Source organism: Aedes aegypti, chromosome 3, assembly GCF_002204515.2.
Source record: "Aedes aegypti strain LVP_AGWG chromosome 3, AaegL5.0 Primary Assembly, whole genome shotgun sequence".
NCBI classification, from domain to species: Eukaryota; Metazoa; Arthropoda; class Insecta; order Diptera; family Culicidae; genus Aedes; species Aedes aegypti.
In genome coordinates this window covers 190,354,524-190,375,059 of record NC_035109.1, presented here as the reverse complement: position 1 = coordinate 190,375,059, position 20,536 = coordinate 190,354,524, and the positions used below count along the sequence as shown (strand labels likewise).

At 36.7% G+C, this 20,536-nt stretch overlaps 1 protein-coding gene and 1 non-coding gene across 2 annotated transcripts in view; both read left to right on the top strand.

Moving 5' to 3' along the window:
- LOC5574166 (ras-associated and pleckstrin homology domains-containing protein 1) overlaps positions 1–20,536 on the top strand; it is a 280,277-nt gene that overhangs the window by 14,382 nt on the left and 245,359 nt on the right. The window lies entirely within an intron of this gene.
- Trnas-aga lies at positions 6,354–6,427 on the top strand. The gene has a single exon. It is a non-coding gene; the product is annotated as a tRNA-Ser (tRNA).

Below are 20,536 nucleotides of genomic sequence, written 5' to 3'. Positions count from 1 at the left end.
CGAAAGTGCTTATTTAAGCTGAGAAGCAGACTCTGTCCAAGTTGGGACGTAACGCCAGAAGAAGAAGAAGAATGTTGGAATATTTATCATGAGATCTACATCCATAAAATGTGACATATTGATAGATGATAGAGAGCCTACATTCAATCGACCTCTTAGAGGATCAATATTATCGGTACAAATAAAATTGAAAATCAGCACGCTTGTACAAAGAGTTTAAAAGAAATATGCCAGAATTCAGAACGATAAATATGAAACTACTTATATATGTAGATCTCAAGGTCTATAGTCCATGGAGTTCTTATAAGATCAAAACATCGGTACGAATCAAAAAGATTACTTATGTCAATGCTAAGGGCATGTGCCATTATCAAAATCTATCAATGGACCACTGGTTACACCTATAGATCCTGAGGCCTATATTCGATGGAGTCCTTGGAGGACCAAGAACATTCGTACAAACCAATGCAATACTCCGTTCAGTATTCTAAGTGTTAAGAGTCTATGCCATTATTAAAAATCATCAATATATATCTGCTCATGCTTGTAGATCCTAAGGCCTGTATTCCATCGAGTTCTTGGAAGGCCAAGAACATTGGTGCTTATCTATACAATGTCCTATTTTCTTATATGAATGCTTATGGGTTTGTCCATATTAAAAACCATCAAAAGATTGCTTATCACACCAGAAGATTCTAGGAAGTTTTTGGATGATCTAGAACACCTGCTGTACTCACCTTATTACCAAAACTTGACGATTCGAACGGTCTTCAAAATATAACACTCTTCAAGGGTCCAGCATAACGAGATATTCTTTTACTTAGAAATGACAAATTGATCTCAATTTACGCATTCAGAGCATATACCTAAACTTCAAAGAATTCCTGGAAGACCTTAAAATGCACACATTTGGGCCTGATTAAGAATCACATAAATCAACAATATGCTTAGAATAATGAAAAAGCATAATTGCTCTTAACACTTCAGTCGTCGCGCTGTTGTATTTTGTACAACAGTGGTTAAAAAATCTCGCTTATCGTACACAGCATCAGCGTGGTGCTTCTGGCTGTAGCAAACCGCGCGACGACTGAAAGGTTAATAATAAAAAAATCTTATTTACTACTATTACTTACTTTTGTAGTAGACTACAAAAGGCAAAACCTCGTTTTACAAACTGATTCCATTTGCGAATCCCCGATCTAGTTCGTAAATTGAGATTACAGTATAATCTTGCAGAATTTTCATAGTTGGTTATAAATATTTGCCATTCATAATTTAGTTTCCTTATCCAGTTCTATAAGAATACCTATAGCTTTAGAACTTATTGAACAACATGACGCAAGTATGATATTAGGATAACAGCTGAAGAAAATCTTTGGAATATTTGAACATCAGACGATAAGAAAGATATCGGAAGCCATGAAAATAAGCTAATTAGCAATCAAAAGGCAACAACGAAGTCGAAGTTTGTGGGAATCGAAGTCCCATTTAAGCCGTGTTCTCATATTCTCCAGATATATTCATATTTATGCTGATGCTAAAAGTATAATACCATCGTGTTTTCTACGGACCAATATTTATGATTTCATAACGCAAATACATAATTCCTGCTTCCGCCTAACGCTGCATCCCATGGCGAGACTGAAGCCATTTCACTTTCTACCGTTTATGCATCTGTTGCTGGTGGTATTATTATTGGTCGAAGAGATCAAATTGGCGATCAAACTTTTTTCCCCCGTACACTGACTGTACCTTACATATGTCTGTCGCGCGGCAGTCAAATCGCGATCGTCGCCTTCCTACTCGACTCTGAAGACTTGGCGTTGTTGTGAGTTGTTAAAATTCGAAAGACGCGCGCGCAGCAACGAAAGACAGCTTGGCAGAAGGTGCTCCGAGAGCCGCGCGCACTGCATGTAAAAGGTATTAATCCGTGTCATGCTTATGCTGCCCACACGTTTTCTTGGCGTTTTCTTTCGCGGTTCCTACGTACGAGAGGAACATAAACGAAAACACATTTGAATTTATATTTGTATACGACAGTGGCGTACACGAACACAAGACATGTTGTCACGATGAGAGGGGTTCCAGTAAATTGGTCAGATGAAGTTAAGTATCTAAGGCTCATGCTAGATACAAATTTAACTTTCAAAAATCACATTGAGGGTATTCAAGCCAAATGTAACAAATATATAATATGTCTCTATCCACTTATTAGCATAGCATAGCATAGCATAGACTGACTGTACATGTCAATGGTTGCTACTCCGTGATTGATCGGAACTGGTAAGAATTGCACTACGATCCAAATGAATAAGGGATGGGAGTTTCCGCTTACTCTCGAAGTGCAATTTTAGCAAATCTAATATTATTGATCAATAACGGCGCCGGCCAAGTCCTTACAGTCATTTCGGATGGGGAAGGAATGTTAGGGTGTAATGATTGTTGCTTCTAGAGACCGAGAATACCTCTGCATCTCCACAATCACCACGGGAAGGGTGTTTATTAGTGAGGGAGGAAGAGATCTGGGAGCCACCTCTGGTCGATGATGCGATCCATGGACAAGGGGGAAATATACGACTAATATTTAAAGTTAGTTTTGTATTTTTGTCTCGATAAGTTTTTGGTAGAAGCTTTAAAAAATACGTCAACATCTATAATGTCGAACAATTCAAAAGATGTTTTTATTAATGACTAAAACTGAAAATTACATGTATATATTTTAAATTATATGAAACAGGAATAATGCCGACACTTGTAGTGACGAACTATACATAGTTTGTTTGAAAATTACCTATGAGTATTACTGTGCATTTTATCTCGATATGGTAGAAGTTTTAAAAAATACGTCAACATTCACAATGTCGAACAATTCAAAAGATAATTTTGTCAAAAAGAAAAAAAAATATATGTAAATTGAAATTGTATAAGAAAAAAACATAATGCCGACACTTATAGTGACGAACCATACCGTTTTGATTCATATTCCGAACACTTAGGGCAAACAGTGACTTTAAATGCATCGCATGAGCATAAATTAGATGATATTTGTAAAAATTTCAGTTTCTTTGCAAAGCCTGACTGTTAGTTGTTGGGTGTGCCGAAAAAAATGTTCATTTAAGCTCGTTTAGTATTGTTTTTATGTAAAAGTATGGAGCAACATTTTGATTCAAATGCCGAACACTGTGTTCATTTTGTCTCATATTCCGAACACCTTGATTCAAATTCCGAACAGCGCGAATAAATCGTATTCAAATGAATAATTCCGCAAATAAATTTATCTGAGATAGTTCTGCTGACCTCTAACTAGAGAATCATCACTACTCTCAAGGTCTTAAAAAGATTGGAATATGTTTAAATTAAATTGCAATTGACTGCCATTTCCTGGTAGTTCGATGACATATTTCAGCGAAACATTTCAACCGAATCGCCATACAAAAAGCGAGTGTTCGGAATTTGAGACAAATAGGTACAAAGTTTGTTCTAATATTACTTAAAAGTTACGCTTTCAAGAAAAAATGTGTTATCACAAGTATGAAACGAACTCACCAGTTGGTAATCCGTCCTCGACTGAACACAAAACTGACACTGACAGCAAAACTTCTTGGCGTCCCGAAAACAAACCGTCTTGCTTGTGCCTTCCCAAATACCTACCCAGCAAGACGCTCCAAAACAGAAAAAAAATTCTCCGGCAACGAAAACACGCGCGAAACCGTGAGCAAAATCTATCGGACGACGCAAAACCGAACTGTCTTGCTTGGGCTTCACGAAGCACTACCTATAATATGTCTCTATCCACTTATTAACAGAAAATCAAAACTTTGTCTTAAGAACAAGTTTTTGATTGTCAAACAAATTCTCAGGCCTGCTATGTTGTATGCTGTACCAATATGGAATAGCTATTGTAACACCAGGAAGAAAGCTCTGCAGAGGATTCAAAATAAAATTATGAAAATGATTCTGAAACTCCCTCTCTGGTATAGTACTAACGAGGTACATTGAATATACAATGTTACATTGGAACAAATGTTGAATAAAGTTATTAATAATTTTAGACGAACGTCGTTGCTATCTTTTATTGCCATGATTTATGCGTTATATATGTTGGTTAAGTTAGGTTAAGTAAATTGAAAGCGTTTTTTTTCTCTTATCAGCAGGTGAAATGAACTCACCTGTAAATATTCTGAACTGATACGAAAATCGAATGTAATATGTTGTTCACAAAATGTTAATAAAAACTTAATTTAGTCTTACCAAATTATAATAATAGTGTTGCCGTTTGATTATCATGGAACGTGCTTTCATATTCAGAAGTTTTTTTTTTCAATTCAAGATATACGAGAGTTATTCGACACTCACCTTAGAGGCATTACAGTTAAGTAATTTTGACCCACTTCCTACATCATCGATGATACTGAAGAGCAACGCCTTAAGGTGATTATGAAACAAAGACAAACTTTGAATTTTCAAGTGCACAAGTCTAGAGAATCTGACAATCGTTCGCTTTGAAAATCGATCAAATTTCTTGCTTGCTGGTGGTGATCAAGCGAATAAATTTTTAACGCGGTGCAATGTTTGGTTCTCAAGAGTTGTGCTCTTGAAAATTCGAAGTGTGGCTTCGTTCTATAATCATCTTAAATAAAATCGAAAACCCCTCCCTGACCAATTTTCAGGGTACGCTCCTGGCATACGATCACTTTAGTATTCTCTCGTATACGTCGCTCCATAGCCAGCACGTTGTGAGCTTTACTTTTTTTGTGAGTGACACTGGGATAAAAAAGCCATCAAATCTTCAAATGTCGTCCGGAACGACTATTTTCAAATGGGCAGCTAGTTTGGGTCCGGTGTTGCTGTGGGTTTCGGTAGGGGCGACAGTTTATGCTCGATTTACATGTTTATATAGTATAATCGTCTTGATTGATCATTCGGAACGTCTTTGGAAAATTTCTTCCCGTGTTGAACCGGAGACGAGTCGCGTGAATTTCTTTATTGTGACCGTAAAATGCTTTATTCCGCATGTTATATGCACGTTACACCGAGACGAAACGCATCTTGGTTAGCTGAGGAGATGATCCACTTGGCACTTGGGTAGTGTTCGGTCCGAGCTGGAGGGGCTGAAAAGTGTGGTCTCCTCGGCGTTGGTTTGTAGGTAGTGTGAGTGGAATTACAGAGAGACAAACGATTAGCCATAAATAAGCCTGCCAAAGTACGTTTCACTGTCTGGTTGGTTTTTGTTTTGTTTAAATAAACTATGAGAATCGCAAACTTTCATTGGACGACTAAAATGGAAAGATTTTGCTAATTGATTCATTTGAAAATTGAAGGTGAAATTGGAAACCAATACCTGCATCACTGCTTTATTTTATTAGTATCATTTCAAAAACTGCATTCATTTCTAATATATATGTTTTTTGTGTTAGAAAGCACTATCATTCTAGTTTGTTAAAACTAAATTAAGCGTTTATTAATATTTTTTTAACAACATATTACATTTCATTTGCCGTAGCAGTTCAGATTTTTTACAGGTGAGTTGATTTCACATGCTAGTAAGAGAAAAAAAAAACAAAAAAAAATTAATTTACTTAACCTTACTTAACCTAAATATATAACGCATTAATCGTGGCAATAGAAGATTGTAACGATTTTTGCCTGAAATTATTAATATTTTTATTTGACATTTGTTCCAATGTTTCAACATTGGATATTATATAGAACTCATTGGTACGGTGGTAGGTCATTTGGCATAAAGTCGTTTGGCATAATGGTTATTTGGCATAAAGTCGTTTGGCATAATGGTCGTTTGACATAATGGTCGTTTTGCATACTAGTCGTTTGGCATAATGAGTCTGAAACCAAGATTTTCTCATTTTTTCGTTTTTACGTTTCTGTTGGATCTTCCTTTGGCGGAGAGGCCTGTGTCATCCGCAAACAAAGATTTTTAACATACCTGAGGTAAGTCAGATATGAAATATTGGGGCCAATATCCCAAAATGCTGTCTTGAAGAGCACAAGCTCTTAAGCAAATCTTTCAGACTCGGAGTTCTGATAATTAACCTGAAGTGTGCGATTTGACAGATAACTTTAGTACTTGTTTTAATTATGAATCGTGGTTTACGGCCAACCAGCCGAGTGGAAGTTTAACAACTACCGAAAAGCTAAACATTACATATAATTTGCAATTGGATTAGATGGACAAATTGATGTGAAGATTTGCGAAAAAGTTACACGTCTTCTCAGTGAGAAGCGTTGTGTTTGGATGGGCATCTAATTCTTCCGAAAGAGGTGCACTTTGCGAAAGAGGACCACGTGATTATTGAGCTGAAATCGAATTCAGGTTAACTTCTGCGTTCATGAGTCTTCTCATGGCGTAGTGGTTAACGCGCCCCAACTAGAGATCGGGGAGTCGTGAGTTCGATTCTCACTGAGAAGACGTGTAACTTTTTCGCAAATCTTCACATCAATTTGTCCATCTAATCCAATTGCAAATTATATGTAATGTTTAGCTTTTCGGTAGTTGTTAGATAACTTTAGATTATTCTAACAATGTATGTTGGAAAATTAAAGTTTCAATTTTTAATTTAACGGAGCCTTCGTGCCAAACACTGTTGAATATTTGTTCTATGTCTAGAAGAGCAAGACCAGTAGAATAGCCTTCTGATTTGTTGGTACGAATTAAATTTGTTACACCTAAAAGTGAATAAGTGGTAGAATGTCCATTAGACTGATGAAAATTTTGAAATTTTTGCTCCCCTTTGCTTAAACGGTGACAATTATAATAAAAATCATTCTCCCAACATTTGAAGTGATTTAGAAGAAATTTGGTTGTGCACACGCCATTTGAAGTTTGTATGGAAATTACTATGAAAAAGGCAAACCTTTGTGTTCAGTCCTCTAACTGCTCGTAATAAAAATCTATGCAAAAGCGAACAAACTCTTCTCATGTGAAATCTTCCCAGCTACAACTTTGCCGAAGACCACATTTTGATGGAACGTAAGGATAATTTGTTATTATTGATAACAAAATCTAAACCATGCTGAGATTATCATTCAATTACCATCGACTTATAGACATAATTTTATAGAATGTATCGAAACAAAGAATCACAAAATCGAAAGAACAAATTTTGTGTGTTTCTAAAACGTAAATGATCACCTTTGATAGAAAGTAATATTATTTTGTTGATTGTACTTTACAAACTATTATTTGATATTTTTTTTCGAAATGTTCGAAAAATCACATTGTTTTTACTGACATTTTTTTTGTTTTCATGTTTTTCAACTTTTATTACAACTTGCAAGTATTTTTTCATCTCCAAACAAGAATTAGACCATGTTTCCCCAAAAAAAAAAAAAAAGATTTTAAAATTGATATTGAGTTATGGAGAGACATTTTCTTCTCATGTGACATCGACTAGTGGAGATATCGTGTTATAGAAATATCGACTTATGGAGAGTACGATGTATTGAAATTTGAAGGGACTGAAAAATCCATCGAGTTATAGAGTATATCGAGTTATAGAACATCGAGCTGTGGTGAGTTGACTGTATTAGTTTCACTTCAATGTTAAATATTCTTGTGGTTTTCACTAGACAGAAGAACGGTGTCTTCAGCAAAGTTGTTAGGGTAAATGTACCAATAGTGGAGGTACTAAGTACGATTGAACTGCATTTAACCGCCTAAAGTGCAGTTTGATGTACATGTTAAGGCGAAGTAGGCCGTCATTAAAGTTTGTACTGGGCATTGATGATTGTGGCTAATTCGTCACACAATTGCGAATTAGAAAATCACTTGGTTTTGCACTGACATTGCTGAAAAAGTATCAGCATACTTACGGCATGTGAGCGAAGTAGTATTTTTTTTCTGAATCAATACTACTTAAGATGACTGAGTTTTATCACTTTGAAATTATAAGCTGCAAAATCAAAAAGGCAGCTGAATCGAAAATCAAAATGGCTGCCAAATGAATGAAAATAGCACTACCGCAGCTATAGGAACACCCACAACTAATTGATCACTTACCCTACCTAGTTCAAGGACTACCCCTTGGTGAGTTTATTTTTTTAGGAATTCAACAGCGCTAGTGAGCATACAAACAATGTACAAAGTAAACAGATATGCCTGTATCTCAAGATTCTGATCATTTGGAAGGACGATTTCTTCGACAAGTTTGTTCAGGTTGCAAATTGCTGCCAACTGAACTTTTTGGAAACCTAGTTGGTGCCTAGAAAACAAGATGGCGACTTCCGGTTCATGACAATTATTTTATCTCAAGACCCTGATTATTAAGGAAGCATGATTTTTTTCTACGAGTTTACCCAGATTGAAAATTGCTTTCAATTGAACATTTTGAAATCCTAGAAAGTCTAAAAAATCAGACGGCCACTTCATGTTCATGAAAATCCTTGGAAATATATACATAACTAGTGGTCCCGGCAAACTTCGTCTTGCCATCAAGTAGGCTGTTGAAAAACGCCATGAAACATCCCGTGCAAAATGGAAGTTCCGTTCACTCTAGTTTTTTCAACTTTCCCGTTAAATATCCTTTACTTTTTATATCTACAAACACGTCGGAACACCTCAGGAACATAACTATGGAAGAATTTTCAAAATCCGATTGCCCGTTTTCAAGCCATTTCGTGACATACAAACATCATTCCATTTTTATTTATATAGATGTTCAGAACGGGTTCTTTAAGTAGGTTTTAGAAAGCGGTGTGTTATATTCCTGTAACGCTTTCAACCATATGTTGTATAAATATTGCATGATTTTCGTAGGCCTAGAATACGATCCAGAGTTGATTGCATCTTTGGCAAAGTTGTTCAGTAGCTCAATGGATACCTTTATACAAGTTCTTCTTCTACTTTCTGGCGTTACGTCCCCACTGGGACAGAGCATGCTTCTCAGATTAGTGTTTTTATGAGCACTTCCACAGTTTTTCACTGAGAGCTTACTATGCCAATGCCCATTTTTTGCATGTGTATATCGTGTGGCAGGTACGAAGATACTCTATGCCCTGGGAAGTCGAGAAAATTTCCAATCCGAAAAGATCCTCGACCGTGGGGTTTGAACCCACGACCCTCAGCTTGGTCATGCTGAATGGCTGCGCGTTTACCCCTACGGCTATCTGGACCCCAGTTACAAGTTCTGAGATTCAAAATTTCTCAACTTGGTGGCGTAAGTGTTAATAAATCTTTTGTTTTGAGGATATTTTTGAATTATGAAAACATATATAATGGTGTTAGTAAGCATGGAACTCACCACTTAGAAAGATGACGTCTTCGGCAATGTTGTTCAGTAAGGTAAGGACTATTATTGTTCAAAATTTTATCACCAGGCGACAACAGTAAGCATAAAAATTGTTTTTCAAAACAACTCTAAAATAATGATAGATTATAACCAACTGAACAACTCTCAAGATGTATAGGTTTATGTTTCACAAAATAATTCGAGGTTCAAGAAATATTCTAATATACAGACATGATCGACGAATATTTTATTTTAGATTGAAGGAGCTTCAGTAACTATAGTCAGTTAAGATCAAATCAATCGTCGAAGGGTTTCTAGAAGAAAAAAAAAGCAAGGGCTATCAGGGTATTGAGTTAGCGCGAAGGGCAATCCCAAACTAGATTTCGATGTCACGTAGCTTTAAATTTCTTTAAAATCCGATGAAAAATGAAGAGATTAGACGAGCTGTATCGTCCAATGTCTTAAATTTTCAACGGATTTTAATGAAATTTTGACACGCCAAACTAAAACTATTTAAATTTTGTACATTTAACTGGGGAGCCAAGTCGGACGGTGCATTGCGGATTTCTACAGATGCCCCGTGGGTCTGTCTGTTAGTCGAAGGCCATTTGATACATTTCCATAATTATTTTGAATGGATCAAACAAAACTATATTTTTTTTGTAAATGGAATATAAAGTATAAGTATATTTCGAAACTTTTAAATTACTCGAGTCAAGTACACGACACTGAAGTCGGCCTTACAGTTGAGGTCGAAAAACCCGTGTCTGTCAAAGGATACAAACTCTAGTGGAGTTAAATGGTATAGTACTTGATTCGGTTCTCATTTTATTACTTTCAAATAGTTTGTAAACATAGTGGTCAGTTGCATACCACAATAAAATTATGAATTAAACTGAGGATTGATCGTAGGACAACGGTTAGAACATCAGTCCCACTTTTTACTTGGTTCAATACTCATAGTACTACAATCCGATGATTTCACTGAAATATTACTTCCACGATAAGCCATCTTCACTGCTAATATGCCATACCTCTCGCAAACGCAAGAAACCATTATCCATAAATCAAATTACCCTAGAAGTGCTTATCTTCAGCACAAAAGCAAGGGTGGGGAATGAAAAAGTACAAAAGCTTCATCGTTCCATCCCTACGGCTATCTGGACCCCAGTTACAAGTTCTGAGATTCAAAATTTCTCAACTTGGTGGCGTAAGTGTTAATAAATCTTTTGTTTTGAGGATATTTTTGAATTATGAAAACATATATAATGGTGTTAGTAAGCATGGAACTCACCACTTAGAAAGATGACGTCTTCGGCAATGTTGTTCAGTAAGGTAAGGACTATTATTGTTCAAAATTTTATCACCAGGCGACAACAGTAAGCATAAAAATTGTTTTTCAAAACAACTCTAAAATAATGATAGATTATAACCAACTGAACAACTCTCAAGATGTATAGGTTTATGTTTCACAAAATAATTCGAGGTTCAAGAAATATTCTAATATACAGACATGATCGACGAATATTTTATTTTAGATTGAAGGAGCTTCAGTAACTATAGGGGGAGATCCCCCAGTACCGGACACTTAAGCCACTAAATTCATAATTCGAAAAATATTGATTTTATGGGCTCGTGCTACCCATTTATGATAAATAGTATCATTTTTATAGTGTACAAAAATGAATTTGAAAATATAAATATGAATTTAGTATTGCATTTTGATGATGAGTTTTAGTACCAAATTGATCGATCTCGAAAGATGGCACCCAAAACCGGACAAGATCTGGAAATGCCTCGAATTCTGTAATTTTGAACATCATCGAATGTGTACACTATAGGAATAGTTTATAATTACCAATTCAATGCATTTGCTACATTTACAAGAATAATTTGAGTTTTTCTTAGTTTGCAAGATGCCTATCAAAAACCTCTTTCATATATGATGAAAAATAGCACATTTTACGATGTTGTTCTGAATGTTCATTATTCTTCATTTTATTGCATATTTGATACCATGATCGACGGAACCCATGAAAAATGAAGTATTCTGAGACACTGATGCAATAATTACAAAGATATCATATAACAAATCAAGCTGTCCGAAACTGAGGGACAGGAGGTGCTTAACCAAAATTGTAATTTGTCCATATTTAGTTCAATTAAGGTACAAAATACATTCATACTATCAAATAAGGATTATGTTCGATCATGCTTGCGGGATCCAAAGTATTTTTTCATATTCAAAATATTTACTAAATTGGCTCAAAATTAAGTGGATACGTCAATTTTTTAAAGATTTTCAAACTTTTCTACTTTTTTAAAAAGGCATGCATATTTCAAGGATGTGTTATTCTACGCAATCATTATTCTACATAATAGCTTTCTTTTCTACTAATACACCATCTTGATTGGAGCATGATTTCTCAATGTTTCGGATTTGTCCGGTATTGGGTGCTGTCCGGCACTGGGGGATCTCCCCCTAGTCAGTTAAGATCAAATCAATCGTCGAAGGGTTTCTAGAAGAAAAAAAAAGCAAGGGCTATCAGGGTATTGAGTTAGCGCGAAGGGCAATCCCAAACTAGATTTCGATGTCACGTAGCTTTAAATTTCTTTAAAATCCGATGAAAAATGAAGAGATTAGACGAGCTGTATCGTCCAATGTCTTAAATTTTCAACGGATTTTAATGAAATTTTGACACGCCAAACTAAAACTATTTAAATTTTGTACATTTAACTGGGGAGCCAAGTCGGACGGTGCATTGCGGATTTCTACAGATGCCCCGTGGGTCTGTCTGTTAGTCGAAGGCCATTTGATACATTTCCATAATTATTTTGAATGGATCAAACAAAACTATATTTTTTTGTAAATGGAATATAAAGTATAAGTATATTTCGAAACTTTTAAATTACTCGAGTCAAGTACACGACACTGAAGTCGGCCTTACAGTTGAGGTCGAAAAACCCGTGTCTGTCAAAGGATACAAACTCTAGTGGAGTTAAATGGTATAGTACTTGATTCGGTTTTCATTTTATTACTTTCAAATAGTTTGTAAACATAGTGGTCAGTTGCATACCACAATAAAATTATGAATTAAACTGAGGATTGATCGTAGGACAACGGTTAGAACATCAGTCCCACTTTTTACTTGGTTCAATACTCATAGTACTACAATCCGATGATTTCACTGAAATATTACTTCCACGATAAGCCATCTTCACTGCTAATAAGCCATACCTCTCGCAAACGCAAGAAACCATTATCCATAAATCAAATTACTCTAGAAGTGCTTATCTTCAGCACAAAAGCAAGGGTGGGGAATGAAAAAGTACAAAAGCTTCATCGTTCCATTACGTACTGTACTAGGTACACTACCTACATAGGAAGTTTTTATTACGGTAATCCTTTTCCGCACGTAGTGCAAAGCTTCGCATCACAGAGTGTTGCTGCATCTTGTCGCCTTCTCAAGTTTTATACCGTGCTGGATCAATTTGCGGACATCTGGCTGCGTTTTGTCGGAGATAATACCATTAGGGTGAAATTTGACTATCCTTTAGGTATTACTATTGTGTTGATCTGCTTGTTGTACAACTTTGTATTTAAATCAGTTGTAATTGGTTATTGATTTACATTCAAACTGAAAATTTTCAACAGTGCTCATTTACCATCTCAGCAGGCAACATTGTTACATACGGCGCAAAAGATAGCATGCACAGATCTTGGCTACTATGATTTACTGCATACATCCTGTGATGCCTGCAGAGCAGCTTAATTTGTATAGCAAAAGTTTATCAATTGAATCTACTTAGGGGTTTCAACAGAGTTATAGGCTTAACTGATAATCTTAAATGTATTTTAAAGTATCAACAATATAATAACTCTAAGAGCGCATGGGACGATTCAAATATGACGTCCATCGTTTTTTCGGGATTTCTAGACCCCCCGTCCCCCTCTGTCACGCTTTTTCCAATACCTTATACACGTACTGTCACACTTTCATAGACCGAAGGGGGCCTCCCCTAATTGATGGACGTCATATTTGAATGACCCCTATAGGCAAAATATAATGATAAATGGAAAACTCAGTTTTCACAGAATGCGCTCGAATTTTGTTAGGACAGTCAGAATCTGGTCTTGAACAAAATGAGCAATGTGGAGCAAAATCCATATTTTGAACTTTGTTCTGACTAAAAAGTTAGCAACCTCGGTTGTGACCTTACTCGGATTAAAATGTGGCTGTCATGATAATATTTTTCATGGTGGAGCTTGTCAACAATGCGGAATGTGTGTCATTACGGTACTCTATTCCTACACAATTTCTGCAGAGAGGACATGTTCCGTGTGTCGCCGTGGGAGTTGAATATAAACCAGAAAGCTAGCATCGTATATACAAGCTTCTCCTTCCACCGTACTTCCTTCGAGTATCCATATTAGACTGTAGTGAGGTGCCATGCGAAAAGGCTTCAAAGGGGCTACCGGGAAATGACGAGCTTCATTGGAACGACGGCTTCTCACATGCCACCCCCACAGACAAGGAACGATGAAAAGAAACCGGCTGACCCAGATTTTATAACAAAACTCGTCATAATAGAGACAAGTGCTGTGCTAGCAGGTCAAGTATTATCAGCAGCCACAAAACATGAACAGTCGTTCTGGAACATATCATAACTGTTTTTGTTCTGTTGTATTCTAAATGGAGCATTTATAGAACCTTTGAGAACATGGAAGGACGACACATTTACTCCAAATACGTTCGTAGTAAGTTATAGGGAAACAAGGGTTGTTGCTTACATATCTACTAAGAAACGATTAACCTACATAAATTTTAACTTTTGAATATGTTGCAACAGGAAAAGGTTAGCTTTGGTGGTAATAAGTTGAGCTCATAACTTATCCTTCTTTCTTTACTAGCGTAAAAATGTGCACTGATCATTTGCATTTAGATGACCCAGATTGTGCACAATGCATTTCTTCCAAACGATTCAATCTCAATTTTATGAAGTTTATTTCCTATAATTACTATGAACAGGTATTGATCAATCTTCACTTCTTACGCATGTAAATCTACAGTACATCCGGGGACGTGTTCCCTCTATATGAAGCGAGCATGCGATCTTTAACCACAATGAAACGCGGTAATCGAACACGACATGCTCCGCTTTTTCACCACACCAGCACAATTCGGGCACGCGAGATTCTGAGTGCCCGAACCTATGCAGGTACTGCCTATAGCATTCATATACTAACAGAAACTGCGTCAGGTGGAAGTTCACTTCTCCATGGTTTCTCTTATACCAATCTGACACATTTGGTATTAGACGATGGGTCCATCTACCTTTAGTGGAGTTATCCCATTCCTGCTGTCAACCTCCTAGAGTTATCGCTTTTCACGCATTGCGTGATTTCTCCGGTACTTTGGTTGAAGCATTGAACACCTTTCTTGATGATGAGCCCGATGGACGTCATTCCGAATATGAGGCACACGACCTTTTTAGAAACCATTCGATATGAGCTAGTAAGTAGAGTATTAACGCCTTCAGTTGTCGGAGCGCCAGTTAACCGGAAGCCATCCTATACCCGGAATTACTGGACCGACTTTGACAGTCTCCCGGCCAGTCTTGGAGCAAGATGAAACGCGTAGCGTAAGCATCGGTTGTGAGATATTCCTAAGTCGGGGATGTCTCCACCGGAGTAGACTAGCTTCACCGTCGGAGACTACGCCGAATATCACCGATCGTGATAAACCACACGTTCTGGGTTTTCGGAGCGCTAATGAACAGGAAGTCAACCTCCAACCGGAATCTCTGGACCGTACTCGGCATCCAACAGGTCAACCTAAAGAGCTAAAAAAGTAACACTTTGTCAAAGAACAACGAAGCATAGTCAGCAAGCGCCGTGATGCTGGCCCAAGCTTAGAACGAGTCGTCACAGATCAGTTAAGAATAGTGAATGAGCACATGAGCGTCGAGTAGAAATTTTGCAGGGCTCTGGCGTGAAGCTAGGCTAAGGATAGAATGTGTCGTCGCACAGAAAGTTGTCCAAAACCCTGGCGAGATTCAACAAACAATTGCGTAAAACCTGAGAGAGACTCGCGAAGAGGAAAAATATCAACGTCATATGCAGCCCAGATTCCGCTCTCACGAAACATCCAATGCAGCCCGCCGTTTTAATGGCTGCAAAAGTGAAAAGTATTGTATTCACAATAAACTGTTATTAAAAACCTCAGTCGACAGAGCATTTTTTTTTTCAAAGTAGCTGATAAATCTAAACACAAGATTAGTTATTTCTAATGCCTGCTAAGTTTGCTGGCATAAAATTTCACTCAGAAAGCTTTTTATGATTCGTTGTGATGCAACCGCAATAATTTTTTGCTGAGAGGTTCATGTGAGACTTTGAACGGCTTGCCATTTTTTTTTTTTTTTTTTTTTTTTTTTTTTTTTTTTTTTTTTTTTTTTTTTTTTTTTTTTTTTTTTTATTAGTATCATTCCAAACATTACATTTCACTATCATCCTAATTTGGTAAAACAAATTTAAGATTTAATTAACAACAACATATTACATTTCATTTGCCGTAGCAGTTCAGTTTTTTTTTTACAGGTGAGTTGATTTCACCTGCTTATAAGAGAAAAAAAAAATGTTTTTAATATACTTAACCTAACTTAACCTAAACATATAACGCATTAATCGTGGCAATAGAAGATTGTAACGATTTTTGCCTGAAATTATTAATTATTTTATTTGACATTTGTTCCAATGTTTCAACATTGGATATTCTATGTAACTCATTGGTACTATACCAGGGAGGAAGCCTCAGAATCATTTTCAAAATTTTATTTTGAATTCTCTGCAGAGCTTTCTTCCTGGTATTACAACAGCTAGTCCATATTGGTACAGCATACAACATGGCTGGCCTGAAAATTTGTTTGAATATCAACAGCTTGTTCTTAAGACAAAGTTTTGATTTTCTATTAATAAGGGGATAGAGACATTTTACATATTTATTACATTTGGCTTGAATGCCCTCAATGTGATTTTTGAAAGTTAAATTCTTATCTAGCATGAGCCCTAGATACTTAACTTCATCTGACCAATTTATTGGAACCCCTCTCATCGTGACAACATGTCTACTTGAAGGTTTCAAATAAAGAGCTTTTGGTTTATGTGGGAATATTATTAGTTGAGTTTTGGAAGCATTAGGAGAAATCTTCCATTTTTGCAAGTGTGAAGAAAAAATATCCAAACTTTTTTGCAATCGACTACAGATGACACGCAGGCTTCGTCCTTTGGCGGAGAGGCCTGTGTCATCCGCAAATAAAGATTTTTGACATCCCTGAGGTAGCTCAGGTAAGTCAGATGTGAAAATATTGTATAATATTGGTCCCAAAATGCTGCCTTGAGGAACACCAGCTCTTACAGGAAGTCTTTCAGATCTGGAGTTCTGATAATTAACCTGAAGTGTACGATTTGACAGATAACTTTGAATTATTCTAACAATGTATGTTGGAAAATTAAAGTTTTTTAATTTTACAATCAAACCTTCATGCCAAGCACTGTCGAATGCTTTTTCTATGTCTAGAAGAGCAAGACCAGTAGAATAGCCTTCAGATTTGTTGGAACGGATCAAATTTGTTACACGTAAAAGTTGATGAGTGGTCGAATGTCCATGGCGGAATCCGAACTGTTCATTGGCAAAAATTGAATTTTCGTTGATGTGGGCCATCATTCTGTTCAAAATAACCTTTTCAAAAAGTTTACTGATGGAGGAAAGCAAACTGATTGGACGATAGCTAGAAGCTTCTGCAGGATTTTTGTCTGGTTTTAAAATTGGAACAACCTTAGCATTTTTCCATTTGTCAGGAAAATATGCTAATTGAAAACATTTGTTAAATATATCAACTAGAAATGATAAGCTACTTTCTGGAAGTTTCTTGATGAGGATGTAGAAAATTCCATCATCGCCAGGAGCTTTCATGTTTTTGATTTTTTTAATAATAGTTCTCACTTCTTCCAAATCAGTCTCCCAGGCATTTTCGAAAACGTTCTCTTGATTGAGAATATTTTCGAACTCCTGAGTAACTTCATTTTCAATTGGACTAGTAAGTCCTAAATTAAAATTGTGCGCACTTTCAAACTGCATAGCAAGTTTTTGAGCTTTTTCGCAATTAGTTAGTAATAATTTGTTTTCCTCTTTCAATGCCGGTATTGGCTTCTGAGGTTTTTTCAAGATTTTCGATAATTTCCAAAAGGGCTTAGAGCCAGGGTCCAATTGAGAAATTTTATTTTCAAAATTTTTGTTTCTTAATTGAGCAAAACGTTTCTTGATTTCTTTCTGCAAATCCTGCCATATAATTTTCATAGCAGGATCGCGAGTGCGTTGAAATTGCCTTCTCCTCACGTTTTTAAGACGGATCAAGAGTTTAAGATCATCGTCTATAATCACGGATTCAAATTTTACTTCACATTTTGGAATTGCAATGCTCCGGGCTTCAACAATAGAATTTGTTAATGTTTCAAGAGCATTGTCAATATCAAGTTTGGTTTCTAAAGAAATGTTAACATCAAGATTGGAGTCAACATACGTTTTATATATATTCCAGTCGGCTCGTAAATAATTGAAAGTGGAGCTGATAGGATTGAGAATCGCTTCATGGGATATTTGAAATGTAACAGGGACATGATCAGAATCAAAATCAGCATGAGTAATCAGTTGGCTACAAAGATGATTAGAGTCGGTTAAGACCAAATCAATCGTAGATGGATTTCTAGAAGAGGAAAAACATGTGGGGCTATCAGGGTATTGAATTGAGAAATATCCTGAAGAGCACTCATCAAATAAAATTCTGCCGTTGGAATTAATTTGAGAATTATTCCATGACCGATGTTTGGCATTAAAGTCACCAATGACAAAAAATTTTGACTTATTGCGAGTCAATTTACGCAAGTCAGTTTGGAGCAAATTAACTTGCTGCCCAGAGCATTGAAAAGGCAAATAGGCAGCTATGAAAGTATATTTACCAAACTGTGTTTCAACAGAAACACCTAAAGTTTCAAAAACTTTAGTTTCAAATGATGAAAACAGTTGATGTTTTATACGCCTATGAATGATGATTGCAACTCCCCCACATGCCCCATCAAGTCGATCATTACGATAAACAAAAAAGTTAGGATCTCTTTTGAGTTTAGATCCAGGTTTTAAATACGTTTCGGTAATAACTGCTATATGCACGTTATTAACCGTAAGAAAATTAAACAGCTCGTCCTCTTTACCATTCAGAGAACGAGCATTCCAATTTAAAATATTTAAATTATTATTTGGATCCATTAGAAAAACGTAATCCAATAACAATTTGATTTGTAAATTTTACACCTACTTGGACTGCTTCAGTCATAGTGGTGGCTTTGAACATTGCATCAATCATTAGATTCAATTGTTCAGTTAGAAAATTAAAATCAGAGGCAGACATGTCATGTGATTTCCCATTGGAATTTCCGGTAGACGAAGAAGCGGAGTTACCTGTGGCGGTAGGGTTTTTTCCATTTGATTTGAAACAAGTAGAATGGGTACCCATGGATCGAACAGGGGAGGAGTTCGAATTTCCTGCTACGATATCGGCAAAGGATTTACCGTGGGTAGATACATTCGAAATAGAAAGATTCGAACGGCTACCCGACGGAATAAAATTATTTTGTGAATGAGCATGATTATGATCTTCCTGATGGGTATGATTCATGATCAAGCGATCGTTAACTGAAAAATGAGCATTGTTCGATACTCTACCAGGCAAATTCCGGAAACGACCGTTATCGTAACGGATATTATCTTTCATCTGCCTGGCACGAGCCTCAATGACCTTTTTGCGTGAAGGACAATTCCAAAAATTGGACTTATGGTTAGCCCCGCAATTACAACATATGAATTTTGTGGTATCTTCCTTCACTGGACAGACGTCTTTGGCGTGAGAAGAGCCTCCGCAAATCATGCATTTAGCATCCATGCGACAATTTTTTGTACCATGACCCCACTTTTGGCACCGACGGCACTGAGTGGGGTTCTGGTAATTTCCTCCAGGTTTCTGGAAATGTTCCCATGTCACACGGACATCAAACAAAAGTTTTGCTTTTTCTAAAGCTTTAATATTATTTAGTTCTTTTTTGTTAAAGTGAACTAAATAAAATTCTTGAGAAAGCCCTTTCCGAACAATGCCAGATTGGGTTCTCTTTTTCATAATGATTACTTGGACTGGGGAAAATCCAAGTAAATCATTTATTCCATTTTTGATCTCTTCAGGTGATTTATAGTCACTTGAGAGACCTTTCAAGACAACTTTGAACAAACGTTCAGTTTTGTCGTCATAAGTAAAAAATTTGTGCTTCTTCTCTTCAAGATGTTTGAGAAGAAGCTCACGATCTTTAAGAGTTTCCGGCAAAACGCGACAGTCTCCTTTCTTTGCGATTTGGAAGGAAACCTTGATTCCCCTAATGGAGTTCAAGATCTCCTGCCTAAATCCCCCAAATTCGGAACAACTGACCACGATAGGCGGCACTCTTTGCTTCCTCACTTGAATCAGAGAGCCTGGGCTAGAGGCTGCTTCGATTTGGTGTTCGGAAAATTTGTCTAGAGCATCGAACTGATTGCTCATTTCGATACAATTATTCATTTCACCCTTGGAAGAAACTTCGCATTCCGGGGAAGCGTCCTTTCTTCCATTCTTGCCACGTGTAGTGACAGTTTTAAAACCCACTTTTTTGGAAGGAAGTAGTGAATTCAGAGATTCACCCTTCCTTTTGTTTGTTGTTGATACCATGTTTAATTAATAAACGAAAGAAGACGTGACCTTCGAAAGGTTTTTTCCCAAGACGGTGTCCAAGTAGGATTACCACCGCTAGCTTTCGCCAACGGGTCCAACGAAAAATCGAAGGCACGGGTCCAAACAAGGATCGTAAAGGGATCAATAGTAGAAAAAATAGTACTGAAAAGTACTGTTTTAGTAGCACTGAAAAGTACCGTTTTTAATTTTAGCACTGAAAAGTACTGTTTTTGTAGCACTGAAAAGTACTGTTTTATTGCTTTAGGTAGTTTTTAAGAAAACTTCCAAGAGCAGAGAGAATTCGTGTACGCACAGCACGAAGGTACGATGCGCACTGAACGGCTTGCCAATGATTGGTATAAACACAAAGTGGAATAAGAAAAAACTCAATTATCACAGAAAAAGAAGACCGTCTTCGCGAGTCTCGTCTCAGGGTAAAACGAGTTGTAGCAGAGACACCGTAGAAATGTCGTAGTGAACAG